The following is a 17033-nucleotide window of genomic DNA, read 5'->3' as shown; positions in this document are numbered from 1 at the left end:
TGCAGATGGCTCCCATTTGTCTGCTCATCCCCACACTCCTCTTTCCTACTCAAGTGTCCTCATTACCACAGACAGCAAAACCCCTTCCCCCAGGCTTGAGGCTCTGAAATGCTACTGGACTCTACACTTTCTTTCTAACATGACGTTGAAGTCAGACAAGCCTGGATTTGAGTTCTGGTTCTGTACTTACTGGTGGCTAATCTTGGGCAAGTCCCAACCTCTCCAAGCCTTAGTTTCCTCATCAAAGGAGTTATTGCAAGGATTAAATGAATTAATGAACATGAAAGCCCATGGCACAGTGTCTAGGATATAACAAGTGCTCAGTAAATATCAATACTCTGCCCTCCTCCTCTTGACTAATCAGTTGCTCACGCTCTATTTTAATATAGCTGAATGACTTGTACCAGTGCTACCCACCTCTTTTCTCTGCTGCCTTTACCAAACTCCCTGTTCAGGCAGCCCCCGATGGGCAGATGCCCCCAGCCCTGGGGGAGGTAGGGCTGGCCACCAGCTCACTTCTCCAGGGTATAGGAGGCTTCCTCTTGTCTTCAGCTCCCAAGTCCAACCCCTGGTGTCCCTGCCTTCCCTGTTCTCTGGGCTGCCTACCTTCCTAAATATGCCTTTCTCATTTAGATAGTAGCAGAATTAAGTAAATATTTGCTAGGTCTGTGTGCCTAGGTGGCCTTTAGGACTTCCCACCCTTGTATCATGTAACACTTCTCAAGGGAATTAGACCTCGTCACTGCAATGGGGACCTTCTAGAAGTTTTGGGACTACCACAAAGAATACAACTGTAACAGAATGAGGATTGTGTTGCACGTGCTGTGTGTGTCTGCATGTGTGTGTGTATGTGCACATCTGTGTGTGGTCTGTAGGATCTAATGTGAAGTATTGAATTCAAGCTAGATTAGGAAAATGACCACTAGACATCGCAGAAAGCTCAGCATGACCATGCCGGGAGCTGAGCGTCCGCAGCCGCTGGCCTCTCCTCTCCAGCGAATGGAGGGAAGGAAGAGATGGCTTACACCTGATCTGGCTTACAAGGGCAGGCCCCAGAAAAGCCATGCTGTTTCCTCTATTAAAAAAAAAAAAAAATTGCATTGATCATTTATGATCATGAAAGTTAAACCTTGCTTGCTACAGAAAGTTTTTCAGAAGGAAAAAATTAAGGGCTGGCCAAGCCAAGCTGTGAAATCCCACCACCCAGGGTTGATGACAATAGTAACATTAAGCTCTCGCTGTGTGGCCAGCACAGAAGGCACTGGGTAAGAGCAGGGCTGTATTAACACATTCCCCAACAGAATCCTATGAGGGCAAAAAAACAAAACAAAAACCCATTGCCAATAAGTCAATTCCAACTCATAGCGACCCTATAGAACAGAGTAGAGCTGCCCCATAGAGTTTCCAAGCAGGGCCTGGTAGATTCAAACTGCCGACCTTTTGGTTAGCAGACGTAGCCCTTAACCACTACGCCACCAGGGTTTGCCATATGAGGGCATGTCTTAGTCATCTAGTGCTGTCATAACAGAAATACCACTAGTAGGTGGCTTTAACAAAGAGAAATTTTTTTCCTCACAGTAAAGTAGGCTAAAAGTCCAAATTCAAGGCGTCATCTCCAGAGGAAGGCTTTCCCTCCCTGTTGGCTCTGGAAGAAGGTCCTTGTGCTCAATCCTCCTATGGTCGGGGAGCTTCTCCGGCGCAAGGACCCCAGGTCCAAAAGACTCGCTCTTCTCCTGGTGCTGCTTTCTGGGTGCTTGCTTCCCTTTCCTTTTATCTCTTGAGAGATAACAGTTGGTGCAGGCCATACCTCAAGGAAACTCCCTTTACCTTGGATCAGGGAGGTGACCTGAGTAAGGGTGTTGTTACAATCCCACCCTAATCCTCTCAACATAAAATTACAATCACAAAATGGAGGACAATCATACAATACTGGGAATCATGGCCTAACCAAGTTGACACATATTTTGGGCGGGGGAGGGGGGAACAATTCAATACCCCTCCATTTCAGAGCCGAGCAATTGAGGTGGGGGTGGGGGGTAGGCTGAAGTAGGCTGGCCAAGATAAGCAGGCCAGGGCCAGCTCATAGAGCCTGAACTCCAACCCAGGCAGGCAGGCAGGCACCAAGACCGCCTCCAAAACAGTTGACATTTTGTACATCTCACAGTGGGTAAGAGCTCAGCTGCTAACCAAATAGTCTGCAGTTCGAATCTACCAGCTGCTCCTTGGAAACCCTATGGAGCGGTTCTACTCTGTCCTATAGGGTTGCTATGAGTTGGAATGGACTCAACGGCAATGGGTTTTTTGGTTTTCTAATATTATGTTCTCTTTTGCAACAAAATTCTGCTTTCTTTGTTTAATATTCTATTCTAAGCATTTTCCCTTGTCATGAAACATTCTTTGAAAACATAACATTTTCGTCACCATGTAAGATTCCAGCCTGTGAATGTTCCATCACTTAAAACTGATCCTGCCCAGGCCACCCCTTCAGGTGCCAGTAACAGGGTTTTTATGTCATCTGATTAGTAAGGTACAGCTGTGTGTGTATTTACTGAGAGGAGTATTTAGCCCATGAGTCCAAGACTCTTTTTCATCAAAGAGAAGTCTCCTTAGTAAAACTGCCAGATGTCTTAATGTGTACTAGGTTTCCTTTTGGGGTGATAAAAAGGTTCTGGAATTAGATATTGGTGGTAGCTGCACAACACTGTGAATGTACTTAATGTCACTGAATTGTATACTTTAAAAGCGTAAATCTTATGTGTATTTTAACACATACACAGAAACTGCCAAAGTGGCATAATCCCTTTGTGGTAGCAGGACCAGAATTTGTTATCCTGACTCAGAGTTACCCACACAAACACACATGAACTTTATTCTCTATAACTGGCCTTGTATTGCTCAGGAGTCCCATCCTTACCAGTGAAAGAAGAAAGAAAAGAAAAGAAAAGAAAATTTATACTGTTAATGAAAGGTTTAAATATTATCTTTCAGGTAGATGATCAGTTAATTCAAAGTTCACCTTCCCTCATGGCTGTTTCCCTCTCACAAAGAATTCCTGAGGGTGGGTGTTCCTATGCACCGTGGCACTCCATGAGCTGGAAACTGTGGTGTTTTCTGAAATCCCACCTCTGCCACCAGGTCAGTGGTGACATCTTGGTACATGATAAGACTTACTGCTTATTGTTGTTACTATTGAAGGACTTTTCTCTAAATCCCAGCCCAAATGCCTGTTCCTTCATAAAGGTTCCTTGATGCCTCATGATGGAGCAATGACCTTCTCTTCTAAAACCCAGAGCCCTCTGATCTCACACCTCCTAGAGTTTTCATGGAGCTCCGGTGGTTAAATAACTTGGCTGCCAACCAAAAGGTTGGCAGTTCAAATCCACCAGCCACTCCTCGGAAACCCTATGGGGCAGTTCTACGCTGTCTTATAGGGATTAACTCAATAGAAATGGGTTTGGTTTCTGGTTTAGAGTCTTCATAGTAGGAGTCCCTTGGTGGTGTAGATGGTTAAGTGCTCAACTACTAGCCTAAAGATTGGTAGTCTGAACCCACCCAGAGGCACCTCAGAAGACAGGCCTGGTAATTTTCTTCTGAAAGGTCACAGCCTTGAAAGCCCTGTGGAGCACAGTTCTGCTCTGAATGCATGGGATCACCATGAGTTGGAATCGACTGGACGGCAACCAGCAACAAAAGAGCCTTCATCCTTTCCTACCTTGGATTATAGTTATTTGTGTACGAAGTTTATCTCCCCTTTAGATGGGAAATATTGTCCAGCAGAAACATTGTGCTATTCACTTTCATTACCTCCCCCGATCTCAGTATAGGTCTCCATGAATCTCGTTCATTCATTGACTGTTCAGTGAGTACTTACCATGTGCCCCCTCCTGAGCAAGGCTCTGAGGATGCAGTGGTGGACAAGACCCTGCTCCTCCCCGAAGAGGGTTCATTCCAGGCAGAAGAGCAGACACTTTGAGCACAACGTCGTTAGCCCTACAATAGCAGTAAACATACGGATCTCTCATATAGAAGATATTTTGTGCATATTCACTGAATGGAAACAGAATTCATCACACTATTTTAAGAGAACAGACACATTTATTTACAGCACCTGCAGACAAGCTGTTGATTTTTTACATCCACAGAGCACCCTGCAGCACCACACTTCTAGAACTGAGAAGAGTGTGCTGTTTGGAAATTAAGTTATTTGGACTTTGAGATGTATTTTACTGTACAAACTGCTACGAAAGGGAACTCATTGCCAAAAATAGCCCACAAAACCGAGTGAGCTCAAATGCTTGAAGTACTACACACTTGTCAGTGAAAAAGCACAGAAAAGAATGGTCCTCGAATAGCAGTGAAACCCTGGTTTTCTCAGCTTCACCAGTCTATGAATACAGATGGGTCTAGAATAACCATAGTACGTCTATCTGACCCCACCTGCTCGCACAGGACTTCCAGCCCCCTGAGCACTGCCCCGGTCCCATATCTTTCTGGAGGAGACCCATGTCACATGTTCTGACATGCTAGCCCACTTCCATTGGCACAGCCCATCTTTGCTGGACACAGCAGACCTAGAAGACTCTGTGGCTTCTCCGCAGATCCCACCTAACCCTGCCCTTTCCCAAATGTTCCCAGAGATTGGTGAGTATCCATGATCCCCCTCCAAGATAGCAGCCTGCCCTGAAAAATTTCTGGGTGTCAGAGATCCTTCGTTCCAGGTCCTTCATTTCGTATCTTAATAAATTGCTCATTTTTACTTTCACCAGATTTAATACTAGAAATATTTTCTGCTTGTCACTTGTGATTTGGAGGCTAACCAATGGAGCAAAAGTAAAAGGAACAAGAGAGAAGAAGGTGTAAGAATTTCCTAATGTAACTGAAGTCCGTTAATGTACATGTATACATGTATATTGTATGTACGCATGAAAAAGCAATTAGCTGAAATGGAGTTAACTGTGCCAAGGGCAATGAAAAAGGAAAACAAGGTAGATTCAGGGAAAAGGAGCTAATCATGGGTTTCATTCCTTTCAGAGCAAAGACAGTGGGGGCAGACAAACCGTTTCCTGAGCCGGATGTTGTCATGGTCTAAACTGGTTGCTGAGTGAAGCAGCCTCCAACCTGGGTAAGGAGGGAGGCTGCATGTGCCCCAGGTGTTCACATCGGCAGGACACTTGCAAATTAGCTGCTTGTGCCTAGTCGATGCCTTTATGTGTGATCCCAAGAGTCAAGCTTGTGTTCTCAAGGAAGGGACTTGATTTTCTAATAATACAGAGATGATAGTGAAGACAAAGAGCTGTGATGATCAGTCATTGTCCCAAGTCACTATGAACCCTAAAGGAAGCAACCCAGGGCTGCCAGGGCCATGGCCGAGCCACTGCATCCTCCTTCTCTTAGATCACATAGCTTCCTCTCCCAAACCAGAATGTCCCTGAGTCTGTCCCCACTCTGCCCCACGGCCTGGGGAACCCTAGTCCCTGAAGTGTCTTTCTGAGGTACTGAGGCCATTTGGGAGGCCAGGGAGGGTGCTAAGGTTGAGAGAATGTCTTGAGGGGCCTTGAGCAGCCTTCCCTTTGCACCACCATTTTGAACCTCATGGGCCTCTCCGCATGTTAACTGCACATCCTTCACCTGAAGCCACCTTAAGTATGGGACTTGGGGGAGGGGGGAGGGCAGTGCAAGGAAGCCCCTTTACAACACCAGACTTGAATCAGGTCTGAAACACTGGCTGTAAAAACGGTGTAAGGACAGTGTCTGACCTCCTCTAACTTCACGACAGGAAAGGAGAATAAAGGTCAACAGCCCAAGGCTGATTCCTATGAGGTGGAGGTCAGACACGCCTCCTCTCTCCACCCTCTTTACCAATTCTGACGCCAACTGTCCCTCACGCGGCACTCTCTACTTCTCTGCTGGGCTTGATAATTTGTTGCAGTGGCCACACAGAACTCACAAACAATACTCACGATTACTAGTTTATTAGAAGTAACAGGTTACAATTCATGTTCAGGAACACTCAGGATACAGTTCTTTCCATCAGGACAGCCTCTTCCCAGCTGTGCTCACAGTCATGCCTCTCCCTGACCCTCGGCCTCTGCCCAAAGGCACTCAGCTTTCTCTATCCAGGGACTGGAAAACCCACCACATGTCTCCTGCTGCTTGGTCTCTGCTGCTGCTTCTCGCTGCCTTCAGTATTATAGCTCTCTCTCTTCTCTCAGTCTCCTGGTACCAGGAGCTTCTCAGTGCAGGGATTTTGGGTCCAAAAGACGTGCTGGCTCCTGGCTGTTCCTCCTTGGTGGTGGTGGGATCCTCTCTTTCCCACCTCTGGAGTGCCTCATTTCAAGCCTAGTGGGATGGCAAAACTGACCAATCCCTATGATGGGCCACAATAACCCTATCACACAGTCCTGCCCAATCAGTTGGGTGGGAGTTACAAGACCATGGCTAGAAAGGCCACACAAAAGTAATCCATCAAACCGCATTGGCCTACATACTTTGAAAAGAGTAGGTAGATCTGGGTGTCATTTGCACATGGAAGGCAGAAATGGTCATTTCTGCTGATGTCATTTCATGAATTGTCCATAACTCAGGGTGTTAGGAACCAGAGAGTAGCTTTTCACTACCTATAATTTGTTCTTTTAGTCTGTAGATACTTACTGAGCACCCACTGTGTGTCTGGTCTTCAGTTTCGGATGTATTTGCTTTTCCATTATCTAGAATCTGAAGGCCTGAGTTCAAGTCCTCTTGTTTGACTGGAGGATTAAATATTCCTGAACCCCAGTTTCCTTATCTTTGAAATAGTTCTCGCTTCACTGAGCTGTTCCAAGGGTTAAGGAAGATCAAGTCTATGGAAGCACTTTGTAGGCTGAAAAGCACCAGGTAAATGTCAGATAACTTAAGTAAACATAGGAAGTATAGCCAGATGGCTTGGGGTACTGTTTTTTTCCAGGGGGTTATTGTTATTTTCTTTATTACAAAATTAACACTAGATTGTGCAAATGCTTACGCCCGCGACCACCTCAGAATGGTACCCTCCCCCTCCAAACATTGTGGGGAGCTCAAAAAGAAAAGCCAAATAAAACAGAAGACATGCTTCTCATTAAATTAATTTTTGATTGAGAAATCTAAAAAGTAAAGAGAGACAATCCCCTCTCTCATCTTCTGTGTATATATACACATACTTGGGTATAAATATGATATTATGGCACATATATATATATATTTTTTTTTCCACTTAGGTCCTGGACAATTTTTTTAAAGTCAAAACATGTAGATCTAGAGCAGGGGTCCTTTACCACTCATGTGGATGGGCTACAAGGGCAGTGGGAAGGCCCTGAAGTTGCATGCAAGAGTTCATATAATATCACTCATCACATGCTCACAGGCGCCCATGACCTCCAGAAGATCAGGGACTGTGCTGCAGAGCACTGCTTCTCCAACTTCCAAGCACATGAATCACCAAGGGCTCTCGTTAAAATTCAAATTCTGACTCAATAGACATCAAGTGGGGTCTAAGGGCCTACCTTTTTGCCAAGCTCCACAGGGATGCTGATGCTGCTAGACCCTAGACCTCCGTTTGAACAGCAGGGCTCCAGAGCAATGGTTCTCATCCCTGGCTGCCTATTAGAATCATCATAGGACTTTAAAAGAGAACCAGTGCCTGGGCTCCACCCCACCCCAAAGATTCTGTTCTAATAGCCTGCATTGGGGCCTGGGCATTGGCATATATTTAAAAGCTCCCCAGGTGATTGAAATGTTCACCCAGGACCACTTGTGTTCTAGGGCAGCAGATCTGCCAAATGAACAAATGTTTCATAGTCTCTTTTTTATGAAAACAAAACATATGGGGACTAAATGAGAATATACATAAAATGTTTAAAACAATGGGTGTCTGGCACACAGTGGCTCAATAAGGGTTAGCCATACTAAGGATGATACTGGCCATTTGGATGGATACAGGTTAAAGTCTCACAGGCCCTCTAGGGGGCAGGCAGTAGCCTTTTAGTTGCTCAATTGTGGAAGGAGGAGGGTGAGAGGGCTCCAAGGGAGGCTGGGCAGCAGACAGAGGGCTCTGGGCTATGGAATTATTTCAATATTTAGTCAACTGGCATGGCCCTAGCAGCTGAATACCAACCCTGATTAAGGCTATTATGAATATTATTATTTTATATGAGAGAAAGGCAGGGATGTCAGGAAGCATGAAGTCACAACCCTATAAAATAGATAGTGTTATCCCTATTTTACAGGTGAAGAAACTACGGCACAGAGAAGTTGTGATTTGCCCAAGGTCACATAACTGCTGAGCTGTGAAGCCGAGATTTGAACCCAAGCTTGTCTCCCTCAAAACCCAAGCTTTTCCCAAAAGGGAAGGAATCTCTCTGGCTGAGACTGCTTGCAATTAGCTACCCTGCTACTGGCTTACTTCTTCCAGGAGGTGGGTTATGAAGCTGGCACTTGCAAAGTGCCAAAAGTAGAGCTCTATTTGCACATTAGAGGTTAGGGCTCGGCTTCACACCTCACTGGGTAAATCTTTTCACCTCCCTTTGCTTCATGTTTAGATCTAGAGAAAGTCAGAATTATGAGGACCCTCAGAACTCATCTGATCAATTGTCCCACCTTTCCATTTTATAGATGGCAAGAGTGAGGTTCAGGATAGTAAAACAACTTGGCTAACGTTACTCAGTAGGTACATGGCAGAGCCAGGGCTAGGAATCAGGTCTTCCCTGCTCTGTCTGCTTCCCACCCGAGGGCGATGGGGCAGACATGTGCTGCTGCTCTGAGCAGGGGTGTCAATCAGGGCATTGTAAATCTCACTCCCTAAGTACAAGGACACATGTGCAATTTAGCTGTAAGGAGCTATTTCCACCTGTGTGTCAGCAGGCCACAAGGCTGCTCTGTGTGCAGTGATGTCACTGGGAGTTATCCCCGTGTGACTTCACAGAGGCTTGACAGTGTTATATCACCTCTCCTTTGCTTCAAATCTGAACCTCAGCATTTCTGGAGATCATTCATTCGGGGCAGTGTGTGCTTTATAAAAGCAAATGGGTAGATGAGAGTCAATATAGTTTTATAACGGGTTTGGTTTTATGAGCAGGAAGAACTGTCTTTGTCCAGCAGAATAAAAAATGGTTTTAAACTTAAAATTATGTCAATGGGTGGCTCTCAGACTCTGGCAATGAATGACACCTTGCTGAGAGTAACAGTTATACCAACTCTTTCAAGGTAAATTAAAGTTGAGATTGCACAGCTTGGGGCTTCGGGAGACCTTCCCACTTGCTTCTAAAACGCTGAGTTAACAGGCCGTCTGAGGGACATCCTGTCCTAGGCTAGGGCTTGCCTTGAGAACACAGTTTCTGAAGGGCCCAGGTTGGAAGCAGACTTCACACTCAGAGGTAATCACCGTGCTAGTGAGTCCAGGTTATTTTCAGAATGCAAATACTGTCAGGAATGTTGCTACGTGTACATCTATGTTCAAAGTTTATAACTTTGGACTAAAACTGCACTGTCCAATATGGTAACCATCAGCCACACACGGCTATTTGAATTTAAACTAATATTAAATTAAATTAAACATTCTTTTTCTTAGTCACATTCACCACATTTCTATGCCCAATAGCTACACGTTGATATCTACTACTAACTGTTGCCGTCGATTCCAATTCATAGCGACCCTATGGGGCAGAACAGAACTGCTCCCATAGGGTTTCCAAGGAATGGCTGGTGGACTCAAACTGCGGACCTTTTAGTTAGCAGTTGAGCTCTCAACCACTGTGCCACATGTTGATAGTAGCTACCGTACTGGACACTGAAGAGATAGAACATTTCCATCATTGCAGAATTGGGCAGCACTGGGGTAGAGGAAACCCTGGTGGCGTAGTGGTTAAGTGCTATGGCAGCTAACCAAAAGGTTGGCAGTTTGAATTCACCAGGCACTCTCTGGAAACTTGGTGGGGCAGTTCTATTCTGTCCTATAGGGTCGCTATGAATCAGAATCAACTCAATGGCAAACGGTTTGGTTTATTGGTTTGGAGTAGAGGGTGAACACCACTGGCAGGGGTGATTGAAAGGAACATTGGATATGAACCCAGTGGCACCAGTCAGAAAGGCCTGAATCACAAAGGAATCTGAGTGTTGCCTCAAGTACATGACAGAGAGTCTTTGGGGGATAGCTGGACTGGATGGATTTGTGAAGTTGGCTGAAGGCCAAGATCTCTTCTCTATGGGCTTTGCTAGCCTGAAGAACAGCAGAGAAGCCACTGACACAAATGCTTTCTCTAGGCTGTAGTCAGAAAATCTGTACCTCAGGACAATGTAAGTCATCCCCTCAGCACAGCAGGAGAGGAATTCATAGACCGCACCACAGTGTCAAATCAACCCTGCCCAAAATAAGTTCTATTATAACCCGTTGCCGTTGAATTGGCTCTGACTTATGGCAACCTCGCGTGTTACACAGTAGAACTGCTCTGTGGGATTTTCTTGGCTGTAATCTTTACAGAAAAGCAGATCACCGGGACTTTCTTCTGCAAGTTCTGTTATAAACCTTACTTATTGCAGACATATTGTAGTCACAAATGAATTATATAGGCAGTCTCTTATTTTGCAATTTGGGCTGATATTTGGCCCTGGAATCAAATCATGAATAAATTATTATAAATCAAATCATATTCTTCCAGAAAAATGTTCCGATTTATTCTTAGTGCATGTTTGGTTTCAAGGAACCAAGCTGATCTTGCTTAAACAAAGGGAGACTTATTCTAAGGGGTCAGGGAAATCTCATGAAACCTGAGGGCTGGGAGTTCTGCCCTGATGGGAGCTGAACTGGACGCTAGCAAGGCAGAGGCCGATCTCTCTCTCCTCCTCTCTCCCTAGTTCCCCCTTCTCTGTGTTCCCTCATCTCTGCTTTCTGGTCCACTAGGTGTGATTCTTCTCTGTGCACATCAGCGTGTATGGTCACTCGGCATTGCGTGCACAGCTCATCATGGCTGATCCAATGCCTGGCTCAGAGCCCAGTGTCCACAACCTTCCCCCAATACCCAGAGCACTCACAGTCAACAATCCAGTAAAACTCCTGAGAGAGAATCTGACCAGGCGTGTTTGGGTCACATATCTCCCGCACATCCCATCACTTGAGCTTGAGGGTGGACTTCTTCCAAGACCGTGGAAGGCAAAGCCCCTCTAAGAAGGTGAGGAGGAAGAACAACTCTGGTACAACTCAGCATGCTGTGAGTCAGATCGTCATCAGTAGTACAGTCAGAAAAATGGAAACAAAACAACTGAAAATCTCTATGATCATTTATAATGATCAAATTCGAGTGGACATCTAAGACATGAACATAAACGTACAGTGTCCCAAGTGTCCAGAACAGGGCCTGCTACATAAAATACTCAATACATACCTGTTCAATGAATGAATGAATGGACCCACTGAACTCCAAAAGATACACAGAGTACAGATTTTTATATGTTTAAAAAAGAAGAAAAACAAAAACACCCTCCCATGCCCAAAATGCACATTAAGTTTTCAATACTTTGCTTTCTTTTCAATAAATCTTTGCTGAAAACCTACCCTGCACTCGGCATTGGTGACACAGCGGTGGAGGAGACAGCCATAGGGCCGGCCTGCTGCTCAGAGCTTGGAGCTCAGTCTGGTGGGAAAGACGAACAGTAGGCCACATTAAGGTATGTGCTCACCCACTCACAGCCACCCTGGACCCTACAGATGATGAAGGTAATCTGAATTCATATTTTCTTAATCTCTTGATACAGATCATTTTAGCAAGTAGAATTATCCCAAATCATTCCAAAGTAGTGTAGGAGGGGCTCAATCATGTTGTTTTGAAGATAGAGGTGGTGTTTCTGCCATCAAATATAGCATTTTAAATTTGCTTTAAATCAGCAAAGTAATTTTCTTGTTGATTAAAATTTAGATAATACAGAACGGCATAGAAAAAAGAATAAAAATTCCATATATGCACAGTGGTTAAGAGCTTGGCTGCTAGCCAAAATGTTGGCAGTTCGAATCCAACAGCCGCTCCTTGGAAACCTTATGGGGCAGTTCTACTCTGTCCTATAGGGTCGCTATGAGTCGGAATTGACTTGGCAGCAATGGGTTTGGTTTTTTTATATGTATATGTAATTTTATATGTATATACATATTTAGCATTTTATGTAATTTTACATGTATATACATATTTATGAGAGGCCCTGGTTGTGCAGTGGTTAAGCACTGTGCTGCTAACCAAAAGGTCAGTGGTTCAAACCCACCAGCTGCTCTGTGGGAGAAATACGTGGCAGACAGCTTCCATAAAGATTAGTCTTGGAAACCCTATGGGGCAGTTCTACTCTGTCCTATAGGGTCCCTATGAGTCAGAATTGACTTGACGACAATGGATTTGGTTTGGCTTTTATCAGTAATATCACTTGCAAGTAAAATTATGCTGAAGATAATTAAACAACAGTACAACAACAAGGAACTGCCAGAAATTCAAGCTGGATTCAGAAGAGGACATGGAATGAGGGATATCATTGCTGATATAAGATGGCTCTTGACTGAAAGCAGAGAATACCAGAAAGCTATTTACCTGCGTTTTATTGACTCTGCATTCGACTATGTGGAACATAACAAATTATGGATAATAGTTCAAAGAGTGGGAATTCCAGAACACTTAATTGTGCTCATGAGAAATCAAGAGACAGTCGTTGAAACAGAACAAGGGGGATACTGTGTGGTTTAAAATTAGGAATGATGTGTGTCAGGGTTGTATCCTTTCACAACACTTATTCAATCTGTATACTTATCTAATAACCTGAGAAACTGGATTAAAAGAAGAATGTGGCATCAGGATTGGTGGAAGACTCTTTAACAACCTGAGATATGCAGATGACACAACATTCCTTGCTGAAAGTCATGAGGACTTGAAGTACCTAGGGATAAAGATCAAAGATTGCAGCCTTCAGTATGGATTACACCTCAACATAAAGAAAACACAAATCCTCATAATTGCACCAATAAACAACATCAAGACAAAGGAAGGAAAGATTGAAGTTGTCAACGATTTCATTTTACCTGAATCCACAATCAACACCCGTGGAAGCAGCAGTCAAGAAATCAAACAACATACTGCATTGGGCAAATCTGCTGTAAAAGATCTTTAAAGTATAGAAAAGCAAAGACGTCACTTTAAGGACTAAGGTGTGCCTGACCCAGCCATGATATTTTCAATCGCCTCATATGCATGCGAAAGCTGGACAATGAAAGAGGGAGACTGAAGAAGAATGATGCCTTTGAATTATGGTGTTGGTGAAGAATATTCCATCTTGGAAGATGTACAGCCAGAGTGCTCCTTGGAAGCAAGGATGGCGAGACTTCATTTCACATACTTTGGACATGTTACCAGGAGGGATCAGTTCCTGGAGAAGGACATCATGCTTGGTAAAGTAGAGAGGGAGTCAGGGAAAAAGAAGAGCCTTTATGAGATGGATTGACACAGTGGCTGCAACAATGGGCTCAAACACAGCAACAGTTGTGAGGACGGTGCAAGCCTGGGCAGTGTTTAGTTCTGTTGTACATGAGGTTGCTATGGGTCGGAACTGACTCGATGGCACCTAACAACATTGTCTGTAAACAATTTAGAAATTATAATAAGACTGACTAAAAGTTGCTCTGCTTGTTATTGTCACCATGCCCATCGATTCTAAAAATTGTACTGATAAAATTCTCCTCCCTGAAAAAGCTCTTTGTTCTAAACAATGGCTGTGGTTACAATTGAATTTTAACAATATAGCTGTAAACTTCACATTCTCGTTCCTTGCCTTTTATAAACACTGTATTCTGCACAGAAATTAATCCAGAAAACTCCCAGTCCTACAGTTGGCCCCTGACCCACACAGCCTTGGTTATGTATGTAAGTTTCTAATGGTCTGCAATACTTTGGACGGCTCACCAACCTCTCCCAGTTTGCCTGGGACTTTTCTGGTTTAAGCACTAAAAGTCTTGCTACGGGGGAACCTCCTCAGTCCTGGACAAAGAGTTGGTCACCCTGCCTTTGAGCTTAGTCCAGGTACAGCCCATGTCACCAACCCTTGTGGTAGATGTGAGATAAATGATAGCATAATGATTGTAGGAAAAAAAAAAAAGGAACGGAGCTGCATTTTTTTCAGTGTTGTCATTCTATATAGTCCCTTGGAGCTTTTATTTGCGTTTCAAATTTAAACAGTGAAACTAAGTGCTAAAGTGCAAAGTGTGACATTTTTAGTTCATGCATGAAATATGTAACTTAATTTGAATAATATATTTAACAGAAAAATTTCTTCTTTAAAACCATTCTTGGGTTTAAGCCTAAAGAACAAGTCAAGAAAATTATAGCTGTCATTGATGATTACACACATTACCACAGAAAAAGATTGTCTTGTAAAGGAGGGAGTGTTGACAACGATCTGTTTCAGGTGTCAAATACAGTGGTTACCCCGCTGATGCTGTGCCTAAATCATCTCACTTCATCCCCATGGCAACCCTATAACAGGGATTCTATTGTTTTCCCCATTTAGAGTTGAAGAAACTGAGATCAGGAAAAATAAAGAACTTGCCTAAAATGACTCAGCTGGTGTCTTGGACTCCAAAACTGGGGTCTTCTAGAAAGAATCGCTTGCGGAAGTCTGAGGGCCCCAGGCTGACAATGCCTTTATAAGACTATTGAAACTTTTTCTTTCAGTAACAAATGACCCTGAAACTTAGTGGGGGTAAAGCAACCATTCATTATGCTACAGAATCGTGGGCTGAGGATTGTCTTCTGCTTCACGAAGTCTGGGGCCTGAGCTGGGAAGATCCGATGGTTGACACTGAGTGTCTCCACACCTCAGCACTGGAATTATCTGCTCCAGACCCTGGCCTATCACAGGTCTGTCAGGCAGTCCCAACCCAGACAGCATTCTGGGGTGTGGCCAAGGGAGAGGCAGCCACTGAGAGGAGACCTTTGATGTATAGGGTGTCTGCTGAATTTTGAAGAGGTTTACAAATAACCATGAAGGAGCTACCTTTCTGGACTACAGGTGAAAACATTTCTTCAGACCCTGAAATTGTGAACTTCGAAGTCTTCAAAATAAACCCCTATCTAACAGATCCACAGAATGACTTTTTCAACTACTTTGTCACCCCAAGACCCACCATTTCCCCTTCCTCCATTAAAGCTTTGCCTACTTAGCCTCTCCCCTGTCCCATCCTCTGGTACAAGAAAAGCAGTCAGAATGGAAGAGCACCTGCTCCCAGGAGCTATGTAAAGAGGGCAGAGTGGTCTGTGGGACAGTGTGGCTTGGGAGGGGAAAGCAATCAAGGGATCACAGGTGGGACAGACTGCTGTGAAGGGGGAGAAAGATCTTCTAGGGATGAGAGTGAACTGCTCCCAAGAGCTTCAGTTATTAGGGGCTGAGGGAGTAGAGGACTTTTAATGATACACCGAGAAACCCCCTGTTGTAGATTGAATTGTGTCCCCCAAATGATCTGTTGAACTCCTAACCCCTGTACCTGTAAATGTGACCTTGTTTGGAAATATGGTTTCTCTTTCATTATATTAATGAGGTCACACCAGAGTAGGGTCGGCACTAAATCTAATCCCTTCTGAGTGGTGTCACAAAAACAGAAAACGGATGCGGAGAAACACATACAGAGAAAAGGCCCTGTGAGGAACCGTCTACAAGCCAAGGAATGCCAAGGAACGCCTGGGGCTACGAACAAGGAAGGACCCTCCCCTTGAGCGGATGACCTGATTTGGACTTCCAGCCTCCAGACCTGTGACTATTCTGTTCTTTAAAGTCAACGACTTTCTGATATTTTATCACAGCAGCCCTGGGAACCTAGGACACTCCCCCTTAATGTTTACAAAAGATCAGAATTTCTACTTGGACTGTCCTTAAATGCAAGGCTACTCAGGGACTGAGCTATGTGGATCACAACATTATAAGCATTACATTAACTTTTATTGAGCCAGCTTCCTGCATATACGCCATCTCTTATCTTCATAACAATCTTGGAAGTTCTGGAGAAATCCAAGGTTGAGGTTCAGGCTCAAATCGCTTATCCCACACCTTTCTCCTCCTTTCTTCCTAGCAGTTGAACGCTAGTTTTGTTTAGATGGCATCTGCCAGGTGGTATGATATTCATGGGCGTTCCCCATGCAAGGGGGTAGATCACAATCGGTTTTAGTCAATCTGGAAGTCCTACTCCCCTTCCTAGGGACTGGTAAAGGCAAGGGTATGTGTTACCTTCTGCCTGTGAGACAGGAAAGGAAGTTGGCTAGCAAAAGTTACTTCCCAGATAAAAAGAGACATTGAGGAAGAAATATCCTTCCTTTCTTTCCACAAGCCTTTGTTTTATCTGTATATGGTGCCTAGAACTGGGGCGGCCATCTTGGAACCATGAAGGCAGCTAGCTGACATCCTGAACACAGAAGAGTAGAACAACAGAAAAAACATGGGTTCCTGGTGTTGCTCTTGAGACTTCGAATGAATGGAACTGGGGCCTCCCTTCCTTGAGACTTCTTTGTTATTTGAGGTGACTGATTTTCCTTGTTACTTAGGCCATTGTGAAATTTAACACCGCGCTTGCCAAAACTCTTGAAAAAGAACACTTTAACGAGTTTTTGGAAACGGGAAAAAAGAACACTTTAACGAGTTTTTGGAAAGTGTCTTAGTTATTTAGTGCTGCTATAACAGAAATGGAAACCCGGGTGGCATAGTGGTTAAGTGCTACGGCTGCTAACCAAAGGGTCAGCAGTTTGAATCTGCCAGGCGCTCCTTGGAAACTGTACAGGGCAGTTCTACTCTGTCATATAGGGTCGCTATGAGTCGGAATCGACTCTACGGCACTGGGTTTGGTTTTAGTTTTTTTTAATAATAGAAATACCACAAGTGGATGGCTTCAACAAACAGAAATTTATTTTCTCAAATTTTAGGAAGCTAGAAGTCTGAATTCAGGGTGCCCTTTCTAGGGGAAGGCTTTCTCTCTCTGTTGGCTCTGAAGGAGGGTCTTTGTCTCTTTTGACCTT

Source organism: Elephas maximus, chromosome 12, assembly GCF_024166365.1.
Source record: "Elephas maximus indicus isolate mEleMax1 chromosome 12, mEleMax1 primary haplotype, whole genome shotgun sequence".
NCBI lineage: Eukaryota > Metazoa > Chordata > Mammalia > Proboscidea > Elephantidae > Elephas > Elephas maximus.
The sequence above is the reverse complement of the archived record's forward strand: the minus strand, read 5'-3'. Positions refer to the sequence as shown.